Below are 20,751 nucleotides of genomic sequence, written 5' to 3'. Positions count from 1 at the left end.
AGTCCTTCCATCACCTCAATGTATTTTGCTGGACTTGTTTGGTCTGAAAACCTCGTGTTGCAGCAAAAAGCCCCCAGAAGAGGGCGACCAAGCTCCATGGAAGGAATTTATCAGCCTGTGGAAACGGGCGTCCAACCTCCTGTGAGGAATTCCTCACAGGAGGTTGGACGCCACTTTCTGCCTCTTTTTGGGTGATACATTTCCCCCCAATGTTCCTTCAAAATGGCATGGAATAAATTATTTAATCGGTTGCAAACATGTATGCTTTCCTCTTCAGAACTATTAGAATCATATTCATAACTGGATGTGTAACAAGAAAGCATATTATCCGAATCTGAAGCCATTGTTTTGATTCACAAGCAATGCAAGACGTCTTGGCGTGATGTCACAAACTGGGGGCGGGACTTTCTGAAAATGCCCAATTCGCAGCTCAATTTTTTTTGCAGATTTTGGACACTTTAAGTCATTTTTATCTGTGTTTTGCATTTGACTAAAAATATCAGCCTGTGTGTTTTGGGTATTTTAGATACTATAAAACGTTGATGTCAGTTAGGAAACAAAAAAAACATGGTTTCGGTTGTCCTTTAAATACGAAAACACACATCTGGAACCAGCGCAACAGGGGAAAAGTGATGAAAGGAAGCTGAAAGACAATTGGTAATTATTTAATAAGAATTGGTGGCCAAAATATAATTAACATCAGTCCATGATACAGCCATTTTTAGGCCTGCGGAGAAGGCTTGACGGTCCCCCACAGCATTTAAACTAAATAATAATAATAATAATAATAATAATAATAATACATTTCATTCATAAGTGCCTTTCAAAACTCTCAAGGTCACTTTACAGTCACAGGATATGTTTTTCTGTGGGTGAGAAGCGGCAGCCACACGCGTCAGCGTTCACTCAACCCGGAATAACTCAAATAGATAGAAAGCTAGCTAGCTAGCCAGCCAATAGATAGCAAGATAGCTAATAGGTAGCTAGCTAACGAGATAGCTAATATGTTTCCTCACTGAAATAGCTAACTAATAGCTACATAGCTAATAGCCTGCTAGATAGCTAATATGTTTTCTGACTTGACTTGAAGATTGCATCAGTAAATTAACTTTATCAATTGACCTTTTTAATTTTGTTTACCAAATTATATGTGTGAAATTATTTCGCAAGTCCGTCTATTACTATAATTTTTTTTGTAAATCAGCCTTGATTGAAAATCCATATAGCATCACGCTCCATAATTATAGGGGAAACAAGTAGAAAAGTGAGAGCACAGACATCAGTGCCCCCCCCCCCCACCCTCCGCTTGCCTCGAGTATATCAAAGTATATTTACTCCAAGGAGATGATAGGGTGCCTTACCTGCTTTTTTTATGTATTTATTAATTTATTTTTATCTGCCGCCCGGATGTCTTCTGAAACCCGCCTTGCACTGACACGGCCTTCAAGCTATTATCGCACTCCTTCCATTTTTTTTTTTTTTCCCTCAACCCAAATCTCCACCAGGCGCATCCCCCCCCCCCCCCCCCCTCCATCCCTCCTCCCCAAAACCTCGAGACCAATCTGCAAGTATCAGCAGAAAAAAATTGCGAGATATGATGATTATGCCACTAAATTCTGTTTTTTTTGACAGTTGATTTACAGCAACAAAACATAACTCCATATAACTCCAGACCCATATCATTTAGGAATTAACTTTTTTTTTCTGATGAAAGAAGAGCATGTATCTATTTGCTATCTAGCTGCCTGGCTAGCTATCGAATAGCTATATAGCTATCTATCTAGCTATCTAATAGCTATATAGCGGTCTAGCTGGCTGTCTATTGGCTAGCTAGCTAGCTTTCTTTATATTTGAGTTACTATTTGAGTTACTTCCAGGTTGAGTGAACGCTGGCGCATGTGGCTGCCGCTGCTCACCCGCAGATAATGTCATCCTGTGACTGTAAAGTGACCTTGAGAGTTTTGAAAGGCGCTTTGAAATGAAATGGATTATTATTATTATTATCTAATAGCTATATAGCTGTCTAGCTGGCTGTCTATTGGCTAGCTAGCTGGCTTTCTTTATATTTGAGTTACTTCCGGGTTGAGTGAACGCTGGCGCATGTGGCTACCACTGCTCACCCGCAGAAATTGTCATCCTGTGACTGTAAAGTGACCTTGAGAGTTTTGAAAGGCGCTTTGAAATGAAATGTATTATTATTATAAAACAGTAACATAAAGAGCATGCATCAGAGGTGTTATTAGCATAGCGCAAAAGTACGACTGAGAGCTTACACAGACATAGCGCAAAAGAATACAATGAGGAAGAGATAGATGGAATGGAGGCAAATTTAATCCGAGTAAATTATGTAAATTCTCCTCGCACAACAAAGAGATCATCAATAAGAAGGGGGGGATGTTCATTAGGCTCAGCCTGTGTTAATATATGGATGTTTTGGCAAAGGCGCATAGAAGTAGCGGTAAGAAAGCTCACTCATGCGTGATTTCTCACAATTGCGCGACTCAATTCCAACGTGTCAGCCACAGCAGGATGATACAAATCGTATTAGCAGCCCCAAAACATTTTCTGTTTCCGTTCCTTATAAGCTTTTTTTTATACTTGAGGATATACAACGCAGACGTGCATGAAAGGAAAAATGGGCTAAGCACAGTGACATTCAGGTAGTAATTGACATCCTGTATTGTGGATGAATAAATAATGAGGCAAATAATATTAAAAGGTGTAAGCAGACCTCAAACAACTGTTCAGATTGTGGCATTGAGAGATTTTAAACTCTATTGTGTGTGTGTGTGTGTGAGTGTGCATGTCAAGGAAATTAACATGCTTGATTTGCTTTCATGGGCCGAAAAAAAACATGTGGCGGGCCAGATCTGGCCCCCGCACCATGACTTTGACACCTAGCTCTAACCACATGCAAAGCACGCAGCTGATTGTTTTAAAGCCGTATTTCCTTTTAAAGGACAACCGACATCGCTTTTTTTGTTTCCTAACTGACATCAGAAAAACGTTTTATAGCATCTAAAATACCCAAAACACGCAGACTGATATTTTTAGTCAAATGCAAAACACCAATAAAAATGACTTAAAGTGTCCAAAATCTGCAAAAAATTGAGCTGCGAATTGGGCATTTTCAGAAAGTCCCGCCCCCAGTTTGTGACGTCACGCCAAGACGTCTTGCATTGATGGTGAATCCAAACAATGGCTTCAGATTCGGAGAATATGCTTTCTTGTTACACATCCAGTTATGAATATGATTGAAATAGTTCTGAAGAGGAAAGCATACATGTTTGCAATCGATTAAAGAAGGTTTTCTGGGTCGTTTTGGTGGCTCAAGACTGACGTTTAGTGTCACAGAAAATGCAGAAGATGGCGGCAGAGCTTCGTGTAAGGAATTAATCAGCCCGTTTCCACAGGCTGATTAATTCCTTACATAGAGCTTTGTCGCCCTCTTCTGCCTCTTTTTGGTGCAACAAAGTTTTCAGACCAAACAAGTACAGCAAAATGCATTGACGTGATGGAAGGACTGCTGCAATGTGTCCTTTTTTCGGTCAGGGGCGTTCCTTCAGTGACGTCACGTATGGACTCGTCACCAACTCAAAAACGAGACTTTCGTAGTCTTAAAACGTAAAATATAGCTATATGCGGTTGAATCTTTGTAAAATATGCTCAGTAGAAGTCATTTGAAGCCATTTTACAGATTATGGACACAACTTGTCCGGAGACATCGGTTGTCCTTTAAATGCATATCAAATGTCGTGCGTACTGATTTTTGGCGTCTAACTGGACTCTAATGAGACAGCTGACCCTGCTGACATTCAGCCACCCACTCGGTATTGCGCACACTAATTCGGAGATGAAAACACAATTGGTGCCGTTAATAGAAAGGAAAATCAATGTGAACAACTTCGAGGATTCAAAATAGGGGAAGTCAAAGAAATAGTGTAAACACAAGTTCTTTGAAAATGTAAGGGATTGTTATTGTTGTTTGATTGGGAACTTTAAATACTGTATTTTCTGGTGTATAAGGCGCACCAGAGTATAAGGCGCACCCATGATTAAGGCTTTATTTTCAATTTTCAAATTTGCACATTGCTGGAGAAGCAAAACCATGGCTTCAGATTCGGAGAATATTCTTTCTTGTTACACATCCAGTTATGAATATGATTCAAATAGTTCTGAAGAGGAAAGCATACATGTTTGCAATTGATTAAAGAAGTCCTTCCCTGTCATTTTGAGGCATCTGGACTGCAATGTAGCGTCCTAGAAAAGAGGCAGAAAATGGCGACCAAGCTCCCTGTGAGGGATTAATCAGCCCGTTTCCACAGGCTGATAAATTCCTTATATGGAGCTTGGTCGCCCTATTCTGGCTCTGTTTGGTGGCACATGACGTTTTCAGATCAAAGAAGCACAGCAAAATGCACTGACGTGATGGAAGGACTGCTACAATGTGTCCTTTTTTTCGGTCAGGGGCGTTCCTTCAGTGACGTCACGTATGGACTTGTCACCAAGTCAAAAACAAGACTTTCGAATATTCAGCGCAGGTCTTAAAACGTAAAATATAGCTATATGCGGTGGTATCTTCGTAAAATACGCTCAGTACACTTTTACCACGAATCAGTTGCAGTAGTAAAACACTGAAATCAGGCCATGGACGCGAATAGTTTGCTTTTAGAAATCTGTTAGGTCATTGCCATCTTTCTTAACGTCTGTGTAAGCTCGCAGTCGCACAGGAGATGGTCCATCGATGAGAAGGTTTCTTCAGCCGTCATCTGTACTTCTTTGAAGGTGTCGGACGTTTCGCCTCCTATCCAAGAGGCTTCGTCAGCGAACTAAAGTCTTACTGGTCGTATCGGCCCTATATATTTATATATCCCTACTGTCCAGACATGGCGGCGCCGGACACAGCTATGATAGGTCCCTACTCTCAGGTTGGGGGGAGCAGAGGACCACTCCCTGTGGCCCCACTGATTGTTCCTACATTCCTGACTAACGACTGGCCTGTTTGCCCCACTCCCTCCGGTATCACCTCATCAGCATTACGAATGTTGTCTAACCTGCCTAAGCAGGCTGATACGACCAGTAAGACTTTAGTTCGCTGACGAAGCCTCTTGGATAGGTGGCGAAAAGTCCGACAGAAGAAACCTTCTCATCCATCTTTCTTCACGTTACATACATCCCTGCTTTAAAGGACAACCGACGCTTCCGGACGAGTTGTGTCCATAATTTGTAAAATCACTTCAAATGACTTCTACTGAGCATATTTTACAAAGATTCCACGGCAGATATCTATAATTTACATTTTAAGACTCACACTGAATATTCAAGAAGTCTTGTTTTCGAGTTGATGACGATCCCCTCCGTGACAGCACGGAGGGAACGCCCGTGAACGAGAAAGCGACACACAATGCATTTTGGGTACTTTATTTGGTCTGAAAAATTCATGTTGATCCGTGTTGATGGCGAAATTAGAAGGAAAACACATAACGCGTTGGTGAATCGTTGTGTGTGTTGCACCAAGACTACTATTTGATAGTAGTTGACGCAAATTCTCAGCAGACAAATCAGCCCATTTCCAACTAAGCTCGGGCGCCATCTTGTGTATTTTCTGGGCCACATTGGAGTCCTGACGGCTCGAATTGATACGGAAGGACTTCTTTAATCGATTGCAAACATTTATGCTTTCCTCTTCAGAACTATTTCAATCATATTCATAACTGGATGAGTCACAAGAAAGCATCTTCTCCGAATCTGAAGCCATTGTTTTGATTCTAAGCAAGGCAAGATGTCCTGGCGTGACGTCACGAACATGGGGGCGGGACTTTTTGGAACTCAGCATTTCCGAGGTCATTTTGAAGTAGTTTTGGGACACTTTAACTCATTTTTATTGGTGTTTTGCATTTGACTAAAAATATCAGCCTGCGTGTTTTGGGTATTTTAGATGCTCTAAAACATTTTTCTGATGTCAGTCGGGAAACAAAAAAATAGCGTCGGTTGTCCTTTAAAGATCTTTGTCAATCGAGATCTTAGCCGGCATTGACTTTACTGCTCTCAATTTATTTTAAAAGCCAAAGGTTATGAAATCCAAACAATTGACGAGCATGGAGAAAAGACCTTGAAGGTGCCACTGTATTTACTTGATGTCACAAACAGCGGTAGAGCCTTTCTGTGCTTTTCTGTATAAGAAACGCGGATGAAAGAAATTCAAATTCTTTTGGTCAGATATTGTCCAGAGAGCAAAAGACAAGTGCGGTGAGATCTTGTGAACTTCCCGCTACAGATGAGTGCCAGAAAGTTTCCCCTCCCATGAATACCAAGGACAAACCTTTTCCATTATTCATTGGCCAGCTGTTCTAAGGGCCCCATATTTACACTTATATTACGCGGGCAGCAAGTGGCTTTCCCTTTTTTAATATTGTGGCTACCAGCCGTCTTTGTCCTCTCCAGATGAAGGAGCGTCCAGAACTGCCCCGGGGCCAAAAGTGAGCACGGATGAGCATCAGCCATCAGACCATAGATCATAAACAAAGCCTTCTCGTATCATATTTACTCCTTTGAATTATTAAACAGTGTTTTATGATTGCTTTAAACTCAATGAGATTGCGATTATAGTTTAATTATAAATCCCCTATCGTTCCCAAGGATGTGGACTTGATGAGCTTCGTCATATGGCGCCTAGTACAGCTCCGCGCCACACTTTTGAGATGTGCGCGGAATAATGAGCAGTACAACGTGCCTGGGTGGAAAACTCAATTGAGGACACAACTGTAGCGATCAGCCGTCATTACAAGGCCACCCGCGAGCAGCGCGGGCAGATGAATAACGCATGAATCCCTGTTGATGAAACATTGGAGAGTAGTTACCAGTACCCAGCTGTCTCATCGAGACGGCATTCATCGCCGAGCCGAGCCGATCACTACCGTATACAACCGAAGCAGGTGGCGCGGAAGTCTCACGACACCTGGAGGCGACGGCGAACAGGTTTTCAAATGACCCGGTTGAGCAACCGCAGGCTGATTGTTTGGCAGTCTCCGTTTCCCTCGGAGTGCCTCACAAGGACAGAGTCTGGTATGCCTTATACATGGATACCGTGGCTTACGAACTGAATTGGGTCCCAGAAAGTGTGTGTAAGGCGAAAAGTGTGTATCCCAAAAATTAATTGATTAAAAGAGAATAATCCGTTCCCAGGTCCCCATAAAACATACCTTTCTACTTTCTAATTTTCTTAAAACTACACAAAATATACCTTATTTAATGTATAATGAATGTGCTATGGTATTATAATTAAAGAACTAAATTGTACTATATAATAAAGTCGTTATATGTACTTTTGTGATGGTCATTGATGTCTTGATAGAATGAATAGCTTTTTGCATAAAGTGTCTTAAGGAGCTCTGGGTTGTACATCTTGAAAGTAGTGATTTTGCAACAGCAACAGATGCAAGCAGACACACTAGAAACATCATTAATAGCTGGTTCCCTTGCTTGTCTTTTCATTTCGAATTGAACTGGTCCCTTGTAGGTGCTTTCTCTGCGATAATTTTACCTTGTTCCTCATCAATTGTGTTCTGTTTAGCCGGGTTGATAGCTTTTTGTGTACAGATGGCTAGTGCTGGTTATTTGTGAAGCCTGATTGATGGGAATTTTAACCTTGCAGTCTACACTCTGCCTTATAATTATCAACGTTGAAATGAGTCCAAATTTCACTGTTTTCTATCCATTTTGTCACTCTCTCTGTCGTCTCTTTAATGTTCCAACCACCTCCCCTCACTGCTGCGATCTTGTGGCTTTAACGTGGCTTTAACCAAAGACTGGGGGCGGGGAATAGAGAACCAAAAACAAATGTCGGCAGCCATTTTCATTTTTTGGAGAATGGCTTCACTCTCTGTAACCCCCCCCCCTCCCCGCCCACTGCTGCGTTCTTGACCAATCATGTGACTTTCACCGACGACTGGGGGCGGGGAATAGAGGACAAAAAAATGTCGACAGCCATTTTCTTGTTAGGAGAACGGGCTCGTTCGCGAATGACACATCACTCATTGTGGCAGCTCCGTGTGTATCCCGAAAAATAGTTTGTACGCCACGGTAAAATTTTCATAAATTTAACGTTCGTAAACCGAAAAATTCGTAAGCCAAGGGGTTCGTAAAACGAGGTATCACTGTACAAGCCGAGGTGGCCAATCAGAGGAATTCATTAGAGTTGATCTCAGCGTCGCGCTACAGTTGGATACCATTGCAGAGGGGTCCCAGAAGGCTAAATGGATCTAAGGCCTTATACTGCAGCCTTGACTCATTTATCCCCGGCGCAGGTCAACCGAGGGGTGGCTAGGGTTTTTCTTCCCTTGTCCTGCCCTCCCTCCCCCTGAGATTCAAATGGGATTCATGTTCAGGAGCAGTGACACGATAGAGTTACGGAACAAGACACATATCTTATTTATTGTATGCGGTCAGGCTACACGAGAGCATCAACCTTAGCTTCAAGTGGGCTTTTGCGGTTCTTCATTGTCCACCCGGGACTGTTTCTCCCGACACCTTGTTTCACTGTAAACACATTTTGATATGAATTCTACTCTTATAAATCATGTCAGAGTGCCTGAACATCTAGGTTTCTACGTTGCAAAAGATGACATTGACACACAGAGGGGTGGGATGAATACAAAATATCTGACAAGGGTGTATTGGCATTAGTACTAATGGATGAAAAGGTTTCTTTAGCCGTCATCTGTACTTCTTTGAAGGTGTCGGACGTTTCGCTTAACATCCAACAATGAACATTGTAAAGAGCAATACATTGGGGAAACTAAACACATTCTCATAAAAAGACTTTATCAACATTGCAGGATAGTTGGCCTCAATCGGCAGTATATATGCACCTAAAAGCTAGCAACCACTCATTTGACGACAATGGGGTTAAAATTTTAGCGAAAGAACATAGATGGTTTGAAAGGGGAATAAGAGAAGTGATTTTCATAAAACAACTAAATCCTTCATTAAACCGGTTTGGTGGTGACGATCAATTTGGATCGTTCGTACAACAGCTTGCTTAGGCAACATAGGATTAATAATGCTGATGAGGGGATACCAGTGCAAATAAGGCAATCAGACCAGTCGTTAATCGAGACAATAGGAGCAATCAGTTGAGCCGCAGGGAGTAGTCCTCTGCTCCCTTCCAAACGTCCGACACCTTCAAAGAAGTACAGATGACGGCTGAAGAAACCTTTTCATCGATGGACCACTCCTCTACGACAGAGAGCTTACACAGACATTAGTACTAATGAAAAATTTATCCATTTATATTTGCTTCACAGTTCCGTGAGGCATCATTTAATGTCTCTTACAAAAATCCCTTTGTTTGTGCTTTTAATACTTCACACTGCAATGCATGTGGCAGTCGTGAGGTTTAATAGCTTTCCAGTCAAATATCACATTTGTTGCGTCAAACGTCAAGGGCGTTTCAGGTATCCGACACTCATATCGCCATACCCGTCAGTGGCCGCACTTACAAATTTCCCCATTGTGGGACAAATAAAGGTATTCTGATTCTGATTCTGATTCTGATACCACCTGGTCACAGCTGGCCTCTGGTCACCTCATGTTGTTAATTCCATGAGGAAATTCCATTACGACTGAGAGTAATGTTGAAAACAGTCTTGCCATCCATCCATTTTCTAATTTGCTTCTCCTTATGAGGGTTGCAGGATATGCTATGCTATGCTATGCTATCTGTCTTCCGGCAGTAGGTGGGGAACAGCCTGAATTGGTTGCCATGGTCTTGCCATTCACTGTTTTTGTTTGTGTGTGTGTGTGTGTGTGTTTGTATGACGAGTCTTGTGAGGACCACTAACATTTTATACCATACGTAGTACAGGAGTGGTCCATCGATGAGAAGGTTTCTTCAGCCGTCATCTGTACAAAAAAAGAAACCTTCTCATCGACATACATAGTGAGAATATTTTTGAAAATTGAGGACCTTTTGGCCGGTTCTTCATTCTAAAGGCTTCTAGAGGGTCATCCGTTAAAGTTTCGGAAAGGTTGTCACAAATTCACCCAAAATGATTTTTGGTGTGTATTTTCATTTTACTTGGATACACCCAATTTTTACTCACTGTGTGTATATGTGTGTGTGTTGTTAATGAGAGGAAAAAGTTCATACCACAAAAAGTAAAATGCTATTTTAACCAAATTCACAATAGGTGTGAGGACTTTGAAGGTACCAATTGAGAAACCTCACTCCTGCTATTATTTCAGTTTCAAGTCCCCTTTTTATTTATTTGTTTTTTAAAGAAGTTGAAGTGGGAAATGGGCTGACGTTTAGTCTTCAAACACTACAAACTTATCAGCAAAAGTGGTCGTCACTCCTTATCTGGAGTTATCCCGAGCTCACAAATCCATTGAAACAGGAATGTGTGTGTGTGTGTGTGTGCGTGTGCGTGTATGTGTGTTTCAGGTGAGCGAAAAAATATTATTCGTAGGTCATGAAAACTTCATCATTTCATGATCCCTAAGGACATCACTTTATCTTGACATAATCAATTAATCCCCCAAAACAATATTTTTGTATGTTCACATGGAGAACCTTTGTACGTTTTAGACTCATTTTTTTAAGTATCGATAAAACATCATAGCATCCTTTCTTAAAATAGTGCCCCCTTCCCAGTTTTATTCCATGAAAGAGAGTTCTTAACTCATTCACTGCCAGTTGTGTAAAAATGTGTCCACTCCAGTGCCAGGGTTTTTGTCATTGTCACTTGAATTCCAGGACCCACAGAATATTGCATTTTAGGACTACATAAACATTCAATAGAGCATTAGAAACCTTAAACACTCTTCTTTCTTCAGAAAGAGTTAATTCCTATATTATACGAGTCTGGAGTTATAAGAGCTTGAAATGAGGGCACATGTCAAAATACAATGTATTGGTTTTTATAGGGCTTTAACAACAGCTGAAGCTGGAACAAAGCGCTAACATGGAGAAAAAGGGCAATGATGCCCCGATGTGGAAAAGAGAAAAACATCGCCAGAGGCCATGGCCAGCGCTTTATCGCCACCCAAGCATGAAAAAAATAAAACGCCAACAAATTCGGGAATGGCGCTCTACATCATATTTCCAATTCCCGAATAAATTTGGGACAGTGAATGAGTTAAACTACAATAAAGTGGCCTTAAAGGGTTTAAAGGACAACCGACGTCTCCGGACAAGTTGTGTCCATAATTTGTAAAATGGCTTCAAATGACTTCTACTGAGCGTATTTTACAAAGATTCCACCGCATATCGCTATATTTTACGTTTTAAGACCCGCGCTGAATATTCCGGAAGTCTTGTTTTTGACTTGGTGACGAGTCCGTACGTTACGTCACTGAAGGAACGCCCCTGAGGACACATTGTAGCACTCCTTCCATCACGTCAATGCATTTTGCTTTGGTCTGAAAACGTCATGTAGGAACAAAAAGAGGCAGAAGAGGGCGACAAAGCTCCATGTAAGGAATTAATCAGCCTGTGGAAACGGGCTGATTAATTAATTAAAATGATGGCCAACGGAGAAGAACCCCTTCCCCACAGAGGCAGTCATGACTGGGAACAGGAAAAAAAATGAGGCCGTTAACTTAGTTTTTTCACCATTATTCCTCCAGCATGTGTGAAGTCAATATGTGTGCATGAATTTTAGGTCGTCGAAGCTCACAAAGAAGCAGAGAAAGATTGGGCAATTGCAAAAGAGGCGGTGCAGCGCATCATTTGCATCGCTTTGGCTCAAGTGTAGTTGTTGTCGCTCCAGTGCCGTTTAGTCTCGGGAGAGCGACGGAGGTTTGGTGATGTCACACATCCTGGTTGGCATGTAGGGCAGCAGCTGCCTCATTTTGGAGTCGTTCCATATTCCCGCGCATCGTTGTGAAGGAGATGTCGTCCGAGCGCAAACCTATCTGACAGCCGAGAGTGAAATGAGCTGAGAAATCAAAGTCACATTCAATTTGGGTGCAACTCCATGGTGCCAATCTCGAGAATGGGATGGCCAATTGCCCGCATCCTTGTCTTCTTTTCCTCATTTCTTTTTCTCAAATTCAAAGATGTCCTAAGTGCTGAAAGGGCACAAACAAACACCTTGAAATCACTTTTCAAGATCTGCTTTTTTTATTATCTTTTTTAAAGGACAACCGACACCTTTTTTTTTGTTTCCTAACTGACATCAGAAAAACGTTTTATCGCATCTAAAATACCCAAAACACGCAGTCTGATATGTTTACTCAAATGCAAAACACCAATAAAAATGAGTTAGTGTCCCAAAACTTCTTAAAAATGACATCGGGATGGCGAGTTTCTGAAAGTCCCGCCCCCTTGTTCGTGCCATCACGGCAACACGTCTTTGCCTTGCTCTAGAATCAAAACAATGGCTTCAGATTCGGAGAAGATGCTTTCTTTTTACTCATCCAGTTATGAATATGATTCAAATAGTTCTGAAGAAGAAAGCATACATGTTTGCAATCGATTAAAGAAGTCCTTCCGTCTCATTTTGAGTAGTCTTGGTACAACACACAACTTTTCACCATCGCATTATTTATGTGTTTTCCTTCTAATTTCGCCATCAACACGGATCAACACGAAGTTTTCAGACCAAAGTACCCAAAATGCATTGTGTGTCACCTTCTCTCTCAGGGGCGTTCCAGATGTGTCCTTTAAAGGACAACCGACGCCTTCCGACAAGTTATGTCCATAATTTGTAAAATCACTTCACATGACTTCTACTGAGCGCATTTTACAAAGATTCCACCGCATATAGCTATATATTTACGTTTTAAGACTCGCGCTGAATATTCAGGAGGTCTTGTTTTCGAGTTGATGACGATGCCTGACGTCATGTCATGTCAGGAACGCCCCTGACCGAGAAAGCGACACACAATGCATTTTGGGTACTTTGTTTGGTCTGAAAAACACATAAATAATGCGAGGGTGAATCGTTGTGTGTCGCACCAACACTACCAATTGCGGTAACACCATAAAAGTAGACACAAATTCTCAGTAGAGAAATCATCCCATTTCCAACGGAGCTTGTGCGCCATCTTGTACATTTCCTTGGCGCTACATTGGAGTCCAGACGGCTCGAATCGATTGCAAACATTTATGATTTCCTCTTCAGAACTATTTGAATCGTATTCATAACTGGATGAGTAACAAGAAAGCATCTTCTCCGAATCGGAACTCTCTGAAGCCATTGTTTTGTGTCTGGATTATCCTGGCGTGACGTCACGAACAAGGGGGCGGGACCTTCTGAAACTCGCCATTTTGAAGCAGTTTTGGGACACATTTTTGTTGGTGTTTTGCATTTGACTAAAAATATCAGCCCGCGTGTTTTGGGTATTTTAGATGCTATAAAACGTTTTTCTGATGTCAGTAAAGAAACAAAAAATTGGTGTCGGTTGACCTTTAAGGATTCATTTTACCAAAAAAAAAGACCTGATTGAGGGTTTTGATTTGTCATAGTCATCGCAAGATGGATGACCTTGTTGAAAATCTCATCTGAAATGAATACTTTGAAACCTGTTTACATTCATCATGACCTTGCTCAGCAAAGACCTGATACAAAAGGTTCGTTTCGCCGACTGAAAAGTAACCCGTTAGTGGGCAGCGAAAACAAGTCAATGGATGGCCCCTTTCACAGTCTGTCTATTAGTTTTCATTAAGCGGCCCACGGGAACCTGGAGATTTATAGGCCGCATTTGCTTTAAATTCAACCCCTGCTGGGTAACATCTGATTGCTGCACAAGGAAGACAACGATCAGCCTTTCATTCGTCTAAAGACGCCGCCTGTATTTTCATAAATTCTGTCTGTCCGTGGAAGAACAGGAGACTGTCATAGTGCACAATGTTACAGTGAAGGCATCCAGCTGAGCTGGACTTCTTGTTGCGACAATGAACGGCATAAATCAGGATCTGCAAGGACATGCGCACACCTCACGGGTCTCGACAGGTTCATTGGGGAACGTATGACATGTTTCTTCCCTTCTTCTTTGACTCACGGGATAGACAATGATCATAAAACCTCACATGTACTCTTACTATGTATCCTTTAAGTCTACAATAGTCAGCCACTATTAATAGTAACCTAAAAACCATATATCACGACTCTCGACTTTCTACTGTCACCTTGTCTGGCAAGATAAATAACACTGGAGTTTATGAACTGAGGCAGATTTTGGTCATTTGACGTAAGAGAGATCCACTGTATGTATTTCATTAATTTTGTTATGATAATTGGACACAAAGATGACTACAATGCAGTTTGGTTCAGATTGATCTGGATAGATAGATTGATTGATCGATAAATTGATGAATGGAAGGATAGATGGATGGGTGGATCGATGGATAGATTGATGTATAGGTTGGTAGGTAGATAGATAGGTAGATAGGTACTGTGGGTAGATACTGTCGATACATACTGTGGGTAGATAATGTAGGTAGATACTGGAGGTAGATACTGTAGGTGCTATAGATAGATACTGTAAATAGAAAGGTAGATACTGTAGATACGTATTCTAAATACTTTAGGTAGGTACTGTAGAACCTACAGTATCTACAGTTTAGATACTGTAGATACGGTAGGTAGATACTGTCGCTACTGTAGGTAGATACTGTAGGTAGTTACTGTCGATACTATAGGTAGATACTGTAGATAGAAAGGTAGATAGAAAGGTAGATACTGTAGGTAGATACTGTAGAAAGGTTGATACTGTAGGTAGATACTGCAGATAGAAAGGTCATCACTGTAGGTAGATACTGTAGAAAGGTTGATACTGTAGGTAGATACTGCAGATAGAAAGGTCATCACTGTAGGTAGATACTGTAGATATATACTGTAAATACTGTAGGTAGGTACTGTAGAACCTACAGTAGCTACAGTGTAGATACTGTAGATACTGTAGGCAGATATTGTCGCTACTGTAGGTAGAAACTGTAGAATCTGTAGGTAGATACTGTCAATACTGTAAGTAGATACTGTAGATAGAAAGTTAGATACTGGAGGTAGATACTGTAGATAGAAAGGTAGATACTGTCGATAGAAAGGCTGATACTGTATGTAGATACTGCAGATAGAAAGGTTGATACTGTAGGTAGATACTGTAGGTAATACTGTAGATACTGTAGGTAATACTGTAGATAGATACTGTAAATACTGTAGGTAGGTACTGTAGGACCTACAGTATCGACAGTGTAGATACTGTAGATAATGTAGATACTGTAGGTAGATACTGTCGATACTGTAAGTAGGTACCATAGATAGAAAGTTAGATACTGGAGGTAGATACTGTAGATATAAAGGTTGATACTGTAGGTAGATACTGCAGATAGAAAGGTTGATACTGTAGGTAGATACTGCAGATAGAAAGGTCGATACTGTAGGTAGATACTGTAAATACTGTAGTTAGATACTGTAGAACCTCCAGTATCTACAATGTAGATACTGTAGGTAGATACTGTCACTACTTTAGGTAGATACTGTAGGTAGATAATGTCGATACTGTAGGTAGATACTGTAGATAGATACACAATCACTCACACACACGCACATGCACAGCTCCCACGGAGAGCGATTATCAATTATTCAGAAGAGATCAAATGATGTGATTCTGTTTTTGTCGAGACTACAGTTGCGTTTGTTTCCTCCGCCTGCTCTTGTCATCCGGGTCGCTTATGTTAAGCAATTAGTTCCCTCAACCTTTTATGTGTGTGTTTGCCTTTTTGTCTCATTAGTTTGTTGTATTTTGTTGCCCGAATTCTGTTATCTTTGTTGGATCATTGATGCTGGTATGTTGTTTTCTGTTGCTATCACATCTTTTTATTTTGTCTGTTTTTGGTGCTGTCTTGTTGCATTGTTTGTCGTAGAAGTGTGTTTTATTGTTCCTTTGAGTTTTAGGGATTTTCAGGACTTTTTATGTGTTGGTTTTAGTTTTTTTTCTGTCTGTTTTGTTGGTACAGTGATACCTTGGCTTACGAACTTAATTGTTTCCCAGACAGTGTGTGTAAGGCGAAAAGTGTGTATCCCAAAAAATAATTTCCCATATCCTACGGGAAATTATTTTTCATTAAAATGAGAATAATACGTTCCGAGGTCCCCATAAGACATAATTTTCTACTTTCTAATTTTCTAAGCCTTAAAACTACACAAAATATACCTTATTTTATGTATAATAAATTTAATGTGGTATTATAATTAAAGAAATAAACTGTACTATATAATAATAAAGTCATTTTATTTACCTTTGTGATAGTCGTTGATGGCTTGGTGGAATGGAGTGGCCGATTTCATCAGCATTAAACACTTAATGAGGAACATAACCTTCTCTCACCATCTTGAGGAATGATCTCTTGTAGGTGCTTTATCTGTGATAATTGTATCTAGTTCCTCATTATTTGTGTTCTGTTTATCTGGATTGATAGCTTTTTCTGTAAAGAAGTGTAGAGATGGCTTGTGCGTGTTGTTTGTGGAGCCTGATTGATGGGATATTTTAACCTTGCAGTCTACACTCTGCCTTTGAACTATCAAAGTTGAAACTCTCTGCCGTCTGCCTGTTTCTTTAATGTTTAAACCACCACCCCTCACTGCTACGTTCTTGACCAATCACGTGGCTTTAACCGAAGACTGGGGGCGGGAAATAGAGGACAAAAACACTCGGCTGCCATTTTGTTGTTAGAACGGGCTCGTTCGCGAACGACACATCACTCATTGAGGCAGCTCCATGTACGAAAAAAGTTCGGATGCCAAGGTAAATTTTTCATAAATGTAACGTTCGTCAACCGAAAAGTTCGTAAGGTTCTCTTGCTTTTTTTGGGTCCACTTCCATCACACAAACTTGACGAGTTCAAAAGACAAAAATGTCAAATATTTTATTATTCTATGCATTGTCTAGAACAGGGGTGTCAAAGTCATTTTTTTGCCGCGGGCCACATTGAAGTTATGGTTTCCTCTCGAGGGCCGTTGTGAATTTGGGGAACCCATTAGAATGTTTAAATCCCTTCAAATATTACATATAGAGCACACAGCAAATTAATGAATAACTCGTTTTCAAATCTGAAGTCAAGAATAATGACTTTTATTGTGGTTGACATCCAAAAATATGACATTTTGGCTCAGATTTTAGCAATCATCATGGAATTTAACACGTTTTATTTGCTTTCGCGGGCCGAAAAAAATGATGTGGCGGGCCGGATTTGGCCCGCGGGCCTTGACTTTGACACCTGTGGTGTAGAAGTTACGACAAGACATTGACATACTGCATTGTCTACAACATTTACTGATAGTGATGAAATGAACTCTTTCAGAATTTGAATGAGCAATCCGTGGTTATTTTTCTTCCTCGGAAAGAAGAGTGTGATCGTTAATATCCCGTCAAGCAATGTCAATTATCACCTCCATTGATTAATATGAACAGGCATGTTGTTATGTAATTTCCTCCCCACTGTCTGATCGATAGCTTCTTCCTCCCTTTGAGATTCCATGAACCCACCGGGAATGATAAGTCCATTTGAGGGTGAATTATTTCAAAAGGGCAACAAGGCCAAATGCATTTTCTAAAAGTGTCATCTTAGCATTGGCGGACTGTCAAGGCTTGCAAAGCCTTCTCTGCTGGCCTCATAACTGGATGAGTAACAAGAAAACATCTTCTCCGAATCTGAACTCTCTGAAGCCATTGTAGTTATCTATTAGCTAGCTAACTTTCTATCTATTTGAGTTATTCCAGGTTGAGTGAACATTATCTGTTAGCTAGCTAGCTGGCTGTCTATTAGCTATCTGGTAGCTAGCTGGCTAGTTAGCTGGCTATCTATTTGCTATCTATTAGCTAGCTGGCTATCTATTGGGTATCTATTAGCTGGCTAGCTAGTTTTTTTTGTTTATTTGAGTTATTCCGGGTTGAGTGAACGCTGGCGCGTGTGGCTGCCGCTGCTCACTCACGAAGAAAACTGATCCATGACTGTAAAGTGACCTTGAGAGTTTTGAAAGGCGCTTACAAATGAAATTTATTATTATTATTATTATTATTAAAAATATCAGAATCAATCTTTTAGCTTCCTTTCATTACTTTTCCCCTTGTTGCGCTACTTCCAGATGTGAGTTTTCGTATTCAAGCATTGAACCAATCACATTCCAGCCATCATTTGTTACCAGGGTCAGAAATCTACCTGGACGCCTTCACGATCAGTTCTTTTGACTTGAAGATGGCACCGTGAGAGTGGCTGCCTTTCCAACAGCTCCTACCTTTTGTTTTTCTACTTCTTTCTTTCCTTTCGTCTTCCTTTCATAACTTTAGTGCTGTGAAATGTAAATTTCTCCACTGCAAGAGCAATAATGGTAAATCCAATCCAAATCCAATCCAATCAGCATTAGGGAATTTTGTCAGCAGTACAAGGCCTGCGGCTTAGCAATGTTTGTAACAGTTGCAGGCCATCGAGCCATCTCGCCGCTATTCGGAATGGCCGTCCGCGAGTCATAACTTGCATTTGCAGAATGAGCAAACTACCCCACTGAGCTGAACCGCCTGCTATTAGTGACCCTGAGGGACAGAAAGAAGGCTTTGTTCGCCCGAGCAAGTAAAGAGTACGAAAAAAATCGATTCCTCATTAAACAAATTTGTAAGTGCTGCATCAAACGCTGTTCAATATTTACTTTGCTGCGGCTGTCAGCTCCATTTGACCTTGAGGATGAGATATGTTGTCGACCCCGCTTCGGCGCGCCTGTTGTGGAAAAAAAGGTGTTGCTTTTTTTTCTCTCTCGCTGTTGATTGATGGTTGCATTCGTTCACTTTCACGGAAGGCTCAACACACACACACACACACACACACACATCTAAAAAAAGGACCTTTGAACCAGACTTGAGTGCGGCTCACTGAATATTTGGTGGAAACTGCAGAGAGCACAACAGAAAATGTCAAATGGAAAGAAAAGAAAATGAAAGAAGTCACAGGACAGAATGTCAGATAAGGGAATGTCATCCTATTTTAAAGGACAAGCGACACCAATTTTTTTTTTTTGTTTCGTAACTGACATCAGAAAATCGTTTTATAGCATCTAAAATACTCAAAACACGCAGGCTGATATTTTTAGTCAAATGCAAAACACCAATTAAAATGACTTAAAATGTCCCAAAATGACCCCGGGAATTGCGAGTTTCAGAAGGTCCCGCCCCCTTGTTCGTGACGTCACGCCAAAACGTCTTCGCCTTGCTCTAGAATCAAAACAATGGCTTCAGATTGGGAGAAGATGCTTTCTTGTTACTCATCCAGTTATGAATATGATTAAAATAGTTCTGAAGAGGAAAGCATACATGTTTGCAATCGATTAAATAAGTCCTCCCGTATCAATTTGAGCCGTCTGGAATCCAATGTAGCGTCCCAGAAATTGCACAAGATGGCACCCAAGCTCCGTTGGAAATGGGCTGATTTGTCTGCTGGGAATTTGTGTCAACTAGTCTTCTTGTTTTTCTTTCGGCTTTTCCCTTCAGGGGTCGCCACAGTGAATCAATGTCCTCCATCTATCCCGGTTTTGTGCATCCTCTTCTTTCACATTAGCTACCTTCATGTCCTCTTTGACAACATCCATCAACCTCCTCTTCGGTCTTCCTCTCGGTCTCCTACCTGGCAGTTCAAGGCTCAGATATCCTTCTCCCGATATACTCACTAGTATCAAATAGTAGTCTTGGTGCAACACACAACGATTCACCATCACATTATTTATGTTTTTCCTTCTAATTTCACCATCAACACAAAGTTTTCAGAGCAAACAGAGTACCCAAAATGCATTGTGTGTCACTTTCTCGGTCAGAGGCGTACCTTCCGTGACGTCACGTCGGGCATCTTCATCAACTCGAAAACAAGACTCCCTGAATATTCAACGCGAGTCTTAAAATGTAAAATATAGCTATCTGTCGTGGAATCGTTGTAAAATACGCTCAGTAGAAGTTATTTAAAGTGATTTTACAAATGATGGACACAACTTGTCCGGAGGCGTAGGTTGTCCTTTAAGAGACCAGTGGGATCACCCATCCTTATGCGCCCATACATCTTTTCTTTCACGGATGACCAACTTCCCCACTTTTTGAAATTGACACCTGCAATTTGTAATCATTCCACCCTCTCTCCACAGGCCACCCAAGGGCTCCTTCGCGAGGGGGTTCTTGCCAACCCAGTAAGTCCACATGGGCCCGCCTAATACAGCCCCCCCTGCTCCCCACTGAGATAATCCTTCTAAGGCATCCTTGTAGACACAAAGAAATGGCAAAGCTTTGCTACGAGGATCAGTCTATCCGTGCATCAAAGGTAGGAGATTTATCTTATTATAGCATGAATTAATTTGACTGGAACAGGTGATTTTCTTTTTTTTTTTTGGGGGGGGGGTGAGAAAGGTTTGCTTTGAAAAACATTACAGATGCTCCTGCAGCAAAGAGAAAGAAAACATAATACAGTGATACCTCGTTTTATGAACCCCTTCGAACTTTTCGGTTTACGTACGTTAAATTTATGAAAATGTTACCTTGGCATACAAACTATTTTTTGGGATACACACGGAGCGCCAGAATGAGTGATGTGTCGTTCGTGAACGATTCCGTTCTCCTAACAAGAAAATGGCAGCCGATTGTTTTGTCGTTAAACTGGTGAGATGCAGGGACTGCTCGCATGCCTGGGTAACGTGACAAGAGCATATTGGCCAGAGCTAGCACACTGTATCTGTAGCGAGCTGCATAAGTGAATACTGTACAATGTTGTGTTGA

At 41.1% G+C, this 20,751-nt stretch overlaps 1 long non-coding RNA gene across 2 annotated transcripts in view; it reads left to right on the top strand.

Annotated features, from left to right (window-relative positions):
- The window catches only part of LOC148901079 (uncharacterized), a 199,575-nt gene that overhangs the window by 62,436 nt on the left and 116,388 nt on the right, over nt 1-20,751 (top strand). For both annotated transcript variants that reach the window (XR_016118180.1, XR_016118178.1), the window contains exon 5: nt 20,127-20,299. This is a non-coding gene — a long non-coding RNA (uncharacterized LOC148901079). The remainder of the gene's footprint in view (nt 1-20,126; nt 20,300-20,751) is intronic.

Source organism: Hippocampus bargibanti, linkage group LG02 (assembly GCF_051943395.1).
Source record: "Hippocampus bargibanti isolate YZ-2025 linkage group LG02, ASM5194339v1, whole genome shotgun sequence".
In the NCBI taxonomy this organism is placed as follows: Eukaryota; Metazoa; Chordata; class Actinopteri; order Syngnathiformes; family Syngnathidae; genus Hippocampus; species Hippocampus bargibanti.
Note: the sequence above shows the minus strand (reverse complement) of the source record. Positions and strands in the feature narration are given on the sequence as shown.